This window comes from Engraulis encrasicolus, chromosome 4, assembly GCF_034702125.1.
Source record: "Engraulis encrasicolus isolate BLACKSEA-1 chromosome 4, IST_EnEncr_1.0, whole genome shotgun sequence".
NCBI classification, from domain to species: domain Eukaryota; kingdom Metazoa; phylum Chordata; class Actinopteri; order Clupeiformes; family Engraulidae; genus Engraulis; species Engraulis encrasicolus.
This window is the reverse complement of record NC_085860.1, coordinates 55,686,632-55,694,174: the sequence shown is the minus strand read 5'-3', so window position 1 is coordinate 55,694,174 and position 7,543 is coordinate 55,686,632.

Below are 7,543 nucleotides of genomic sequence, written 5' to 3'. Positions count from 1 at the left end.
GACTGACAGCTGTTCGCACCGCCACCTTGACATTGGCAACTGTTGAACATGACGTCGATTAAAATTCATATCGGTACGAGGACAGAATCAATCTCCAAATTTGATGACCAGGGCGGGCAGCATTGCACCCGGTTGAGAAAATGCCTTTCTTCAAGACTAGGATATTAGCTAAAATAGGCTCATCTTCTCTCAAGTTCACACCATTTGCACCTGCTGCGACAGGGGGCATCTGAAATTGAGAGTGTATTTTACAAATAGCTTCATTTGGATAGGCCTATTTGGTCAACATCGACCCATGTTCGTCTTTTGGGACACTTGTTATGAATATATCAAAGACAAATATGGGTTCTCAATGATAGCCAACAAAATGAGATTATTTTTTTCATTTGACTTCGGCCATCACAGAAGCCCAGGAATGGGATAACCAGTTATGTATCACTATGTAGGCTGTAATTTTGACATTTGGACTCACCTTTATTGCAAGAAATCAGCTGCCGTTGCTTTCCTTCATTTTTCCCCTGTCTCTCTTGCCTTTCTATTCTTTTTGAGAAAGCCTGGTGTTTTAGAAGTATTTCATTGCTAACCGGCTGCTGCGTTTAATGCCTAATAATGAGTGAGTGTTGATTCCGCATATTGTACAATCAAAAGTCCGCGAGAGGGCGGACTAAACCAATGCGTGATGATGGGGGTGTCTGATATAGAATATAGCCTATTTGCAGGCTAGTATATCCAATTCAACAGATGTATTTCCAGAGAACATTGGAATTACATAAATTACCAACATGTATTGACATTATTTTTAAAATAATGTTTTAAAAAAATGAAAGAAGAAAAATATTTTCCATGGGAGGGCCCCCGGTGGGCCCCCAAGTGGTCTGGGCCCTAAGAATGAGTCAGGGTTTCCCCCCCCTGTTCGACGCCGCTGCGTGCGTGCATGGGTGCGTGCGTGCATGAGTAGTGCGTGTGTGCCAGAGAGAGTGCGTGTGCAAGTGTGTCCTACAGTAAGCAAAAATACTTAGTGAGTTTGTGTAGGTTAATTTCCCAGGCTGTTAGGGAGAGGTATGCCCTCACAGGAGCGGTTCCCAAACTTTTTTCACTACGCACCCCCTAGTACATTTCAATGTGGTTCGTGCACCCCCTAAGCGAATATTTTGGTGTGCTGATGGCCATGCAAGTATGATTCATTGCGAATTATGCAAAGTCATCCTCTTTTCTAATAGCCTAGGAGTTAAATTACACTTCTGATGGACCCGTCCAGCATACAATTTACCATACAATTAAAAACTACTTCATGTTCATTAATGCTGTATAAAAACTCACATATCCAACAAGGCTCTATTTAGCTGGCGCACCCCCTTATGGCAGGTTGCGCACCCCCAGGGGTGCAAGCACCCCAGTTTGGGAAACCCTGCTCCACAGCATAGACTAGTGCCACGTGGTATCCCGGGGCCTTCTGGTAGTAAAATATGGAGCACCTGGGCTATTGGGCCTGGAGGTGTGTGTGTGTGTGTGTGTGTGTGTGTGTGTGTGTGTGTGTGTGTGTGTGTGTGTGTGTGTGTGTGTGTGTGTGTGTGTGTGTGCAGAGGCACATCTTGTCACCAGGCTAGGCAGACAGCCTCTTGGGGCCCTCCAAACCTATAAATGGTGAATAACAGCTTTAAAACACTTTAAACTACAGTAGTGGTGCTTTGTTGAGAATGCTCATTCTTTTGAGATTGAATGTTCATTCTTTTCGCTTGGGGCCCCAGTGTGTGTGTGTGTGAGTGTGTGTGTGTGTGTGTGTGTGTGTGTGTGTGTGTGTGTGTGTGTGTGTGTGTGTGTGTGTGTGTGTGCATGTGTTAAAGTGCACTAGTAAATGTGCCAGGAAAGACTGTACAGGCCTGCTGTAGTGCATGGGATGACATTATTACCAGAGAGTGTGTGTGTGTGTGCAACTTTGTTTTTGTCGCGGTCATTGCCGAAAACCCAGCCTCGCATAGATACGTGGTGGGGAAGGGCAGCAAACTTTTCAGGGCTTTTATGGCAATTTCGGGATATTCTGCTTTGGCTTTTATCCAGAACGCAGTCAGAGAGGATGTTTGCTCAAACGTGGTCTTAAGACCACCGTCATTTGCCAGTTCGATCAACTGGTCTTCCTCCTGAGTTGACAAGTGATTGGTGTCAGTGGTAGCGAATGGATTGCGGATCCACGCATTTGTTTGACGTGGGTCTTTGGAGGCTGGAAAGTAGCGGTCAAATTCTTTCGACATGCCAACAAGGTGATCGCGGACTAACTCAGACAGAGCTGGAGCTGGCTCGGTTTCTCCCAATATCCCCACTAATGTGTGGAACATGTCAAACACACCATTGCCCACTCGACGTCCCCACTGATTCAACTTAGCTTTAAAAGCAGCGACTTTATCTGCCACTTTAAAGACAGTTGTCATTCTCCCCTGGAGTGTCAGGTTGAGCTCATTAAGCAAACCGAAGATGTCACAGAGGTAGGCGAGTTTTAACACCCAGTGGTCATCACTAAAATGCGCAGCCAAATCAGATTTTTTTCCTGCTAGAAATTTCTGCAGAGGCTCTCGCAACTCAAACACTCTGGCCAGTGACTTTCCCCTCGACAGCCACCTGACCTCTGCGTGTAAGAGAAGTCGTTTGTGCTCGGCGTTCATTTCTTCGCAGAGCTGCTCGAACAACCGGGTGTTGAGTGCATGTGCTTTGACGAAGTTGACCATTTTGACGACATCATTTAGCACAGCATTCAACTCGGGTGATAATTTCCGACTGGCCAGCATTTCTCTATGAATGACACAGTGTGTGGGTTCGCAGTCAGGTGCAACCTCTCTGAGCCGCGCAGTGAAACCAGACAGCCGTCCGGTCATCGCTGCTGCCCCATCAGTGCAAACACCAATGCAAAAGGACCAGTCTAGCTTCCCTGACACATAACCATCCAAAGCACGAAATAATTCTGCCCCTGTTGTGTTTGTTGGAAGTGAGAGCACGCACAACAGATCCTCCTGCACATCATCCTCAAACATGTATCTCACAAAAACAAGCAGAATTGCTCTGTTTTCCACATCAGTGGACTCGTCAACCTGGATAGCAAACCACGGTGATTCCCTCAGCCTCTCCAACAACTGTGTCTCAACGTCCTCAGCTATGTCGCTAATACGTCTTTGGACCGTACTGGCCGAAAGAGGTACCTTGCCTATCTTTTTGGCTGCTTCCTCCCCAAGAACTTCTTCGCACATGTCTTGTGCAGAAGGCAGAACTAGCTCTTCCCCGATAGTAAAGGGCTTCTTAGTCTTAGCTATTCTACTAGCCACTCTGTACGACGCTCGTAGCAGACCCACGTTCACAGATGTAGTTGCCCTCAACACCTGTTTTTGTGCATTTTGTTCGTGCTTTTTACGCTCAAAGAACTCCAGAGGTTTATCTTTAAGTATCGGGTGTTTGGTTTCAAGGTGTCGAATGAGCTTTGATGGCTTCATGGATTCATTCGACAGCTTGTCCCCGCATACCACGCACAGAGGATTTGGAGCATGCGAGTCACCTGTCTGTGTAAAACCAAATTTTAGGTACGAATCGTCGTACTTCCTATTGAAAGACCCTTTCTTTTTCTTTGGGTTTCTTTCCGCTTCACTATCATCAGTGGTGGGCCTTTTCTCCCCCTTACCCAAACCAAAGAAACTTTCTAAAGACGTTTGCTGCTTACTCATTTTAGCTAACACACTACCGCGCCGACTATGACCTGCAACTGAGTGAGCTGAACTGAGACTGGCTGTGCTGCTGCGCAGTGCAGCGGATCGGAGCAGTGGAGCAGAGCAGAGTTTAGAATTCTAGAATTCAACGTGTTGAGTTTAGGGTGGGACAGACAGACGTCAGACGTCGTGGAAAAAAAATGAACGTGCAGTCGGCCACCTATGCAAGATTATGGTTTCCATGCCATTTATTTGCTCGTTTTTTTAAGTTTGTTTTTAAAAAAAATATTTTATTATTATTAGATTTTTTTTTTTTCATTTCCTCAATGTCACGACCCGGTTTGGAATGTCTCGCGGACCGGTACCGGTGGACTACACCACTGATTATTACTGTACCATACAAACATGTCTGGCTTAAACGATATCATCATGCTGATAAAGCATCCCATTTACAAGTAAAACAGAAAGATGATGAGAGAGAGAGAGAGAGAGAGAGAGAGAGAGAGGGAGAGAGACCGAGACGGGGGGAGAGAGGGAGAGAGGGAGAGAGAGAGGAGAGAGAGAGAGAGAGAGAAAGAGAGAGAGAGAAAGAGAGGAACTCAGTTGAATGGCTTCTCGTGATGTTGCAGTGTGACGCCTCCTCCCCTGGTGACAATGCTCGGGGTCAGTTTGGACAACCTTTTGTCTCTAACACACACACACACACACACACACACACATACACACACACACGCACACACACACACGCACACACACACGCATACACGCACACACACACACACACGCACACACCATACACGCATGCACGCACACACAATGCAGCAACCTGGCCCAAGCTGACTGCCCTACTCGCCTGACGGCCCAGGAGTGTGTGTGTGTGTGTGTGTGTGTGTGTGTGTGTGTGTGTGTGTGTGTGTGTGTGTGTGTGTTTGTGTTGCAGGCGTGGAATCTGCTGTGTTGTAGGATCTACTGACTGCCTTGTGGAATCTGCTTGCACACACACACATGCACACAGACACAGACACAGACACAGACGCACACACATGCACACACACACAAACACACACACACGCACACACACGCACACACACACACACACACACACACGTGTAGAGGCGCATGTTTCTACTACTGTGTGGAATATGCTGTTATGTTCAGGGCGACACACAAGAGTGTGGTAGCAGAACATCCTTGTCAGCAGGGTTGTTGCAGACTAGAGGCACTCAGTGAAGCTTGAATTCCAAAATAAACTAGATGCACTCAGAGAGTGCAGACCTCCGCCATGGAAGCTGTTTGATAGAACATTTGACTATTTAAGTCTTTCTTCTTTTTGTGGAGTTAGAAACTGGAATGTAAAAAAAAAAATCGCCCTGCCCGCATTTCAATTTGCGGTCTCTAGGGGCGTTTGCTGGTGTGTGTGTGTGTGTGTGTGTGTGTGTGTGTGTGTGTGTGTGTGTGTGTGTGTGTGTGTGTGTGTGTGTGCGTGCATGCATAGGTACTCTGTACAGTATGTGTGTGCGTGTAGTGCAGGTGTCTCGGTCTCACGTAACATACTGTACCTCCTGCACGCTTTGCACAGCTGGTTAGGTGATCCTCTCTCTCTCACACACACACACACACACACACACACACACACACGCTCACATACACACACACACACACACACACACACACACACACACACACACACACACACACACACCGTTGGTGATCCACTTTAGCATTCTAGGATCGTTTAACGAGACACCTCAGGCATGTCATGTCTTCTGAGATACCGTACACGCATGCAAACACACACACACACACATCCTCCTCATTCCTGTTACACACACACACGCACACACACTCCTGGAGCTCGGCATTCTAGGAGCGTTAAAGCAGACACCTGAGATGTCCTGTCTTCAGAGGTAGCGTACACGCTAACACGCTTCTCACATGGTTCCTCCTCTGCTAAGCATTCTCTAGACCAGGGGCTCCCAAACTTTCCATGACAGCCCACCATATACTAGTAGATTCCAGCCAACAGGGCTCTAAATTAACACCAGCCAACCAGCCAAATGCTGGTGAAATTTCAGTTTGGCTGGTGGAAAATACCAACTTACTAGCCACTTTGACCCATTGGTGAGTCTACGATTGGCTAGTACTGTAAAATTAAAATCAATTAAATTAAAATCTATCAGCCATTTTGGCTGGTGATTTAAAAAGTTAGAGCCCTGCCAGCCAACTATTCCAGCCGCACTATTTTTTTTCCCTCATCCCACCTTTCACAACCATAGTCTTTTCTGCTCAGGGCCCCATTAAAAAAAAAAAAAAACTATAATAGTAGTAATGTTCAGCGATGGCAATGGGCAGTCATGGGTGAGCGGATAGGGCGTCAGACTTGCATCCTAGAGGTTGCCGGTTCGACTCCCGACCTGCCAGGTTGGTGGGGGGAGTAATCAACCAGTGCTCTCCCCCATCCTCCTCCATGACTGAGGTACCCTGAGCATGGTACCGTCCCACCGCACTGCTCCCCATGGGGCGCCACTGAGGGCTGCCCCCTTGCCAAGTGAGGCATAAATGGAATTTCGTTGTGTGCAGTGTGCAGTGTTCACTTGTGTGCTGTGGAGTGCTGTGTCACAATGACAATGACAATATGAGTTGGAGTTACCCAATGGGCTTTCACTTCACTTTCACTAGATTATTACAATGTGGTTATTTAAAATGGGAACATTGTTTAGTTATTTTTTGTTTATTTCAATGTACATCAATTATTCAATTACTTATTTTGTTTTGCTATACTTTTTCTTCCAACTTCCCGCAGACCTCCTAGCACTCCCACATGCCCACCCCCCCAGGGGTCGCCGGCCCCCATTTTGAAAACCACTGCCCTAGACATGCTTCCTTCACCCCGTCCACCAACAGCGAGGGATGACGGTATATCAGGTGGGTCTGACGGATGGAGGTGCTGTGTAGTACATTCACACTACACCCACTCTGATTGGCTGATGAACCCTTGCAGGCTGACAAGTTTAACATTCTGAATTGTTCGGCAGAGGCATTTTGCTAGCATACCGTATACAGTATAGGTACAGTATGTCTCATATGTCCAATGATTTATGACGATGCTAATTGACCAGTAATGGATAAGTGGTAGAATGTGGAGCTGCAATGACGCAGGTACAACTGACGCACATACAACAAATATAGTCTGCAAGATCAATTTCAGGTGTGCAACGTGACAACTGTGACAGCCCCCCCCCCGACACACACACACACACACACACACACACACACACACACACACACACACACACACACGCACGCACACACACACACACACACACACACACACACACACACACACACACACACACGCACACGCACACGCACACGCACACGCACACACTGAATCCTAACACTCAAATTTGTCCGGACGTAGGTCTACTGTCAGTTCAGTGTATTCTGTATCCTGTGTGATGTTATGTGTAATGGTTTGTGGATTATGTGGCAGCTGTAAGCACATCCAGAACGGGTTTTTTTCATTTTTTAATTTCTTCAAAATCAGTGAATCTTGAACGTTGCCCTACCGTTTAACCGTTTCACTGCTTTACCAAGTCTCAACAGACAGTTGTGTTGTGAATGTGCTTTGCCTGGGGCTATCCATGGCCTACAGGCAGCGTGTCTGCACCGGGCCGGTAGGTTTGGAGGAGCAGAGCGTCTCTCTGTGGTTCCCTATGTATTGGCCCTTTCAGATGGTTTTGTCCCGGGCCTGGCCAACGCTGTCAGTGGACCTGATATTCTCTATCAAGGAAGTGTCTTATCCACCAGAGAGTAATAGCAAAGATTTTCAATATGGGAACCATGATGAAGCATAC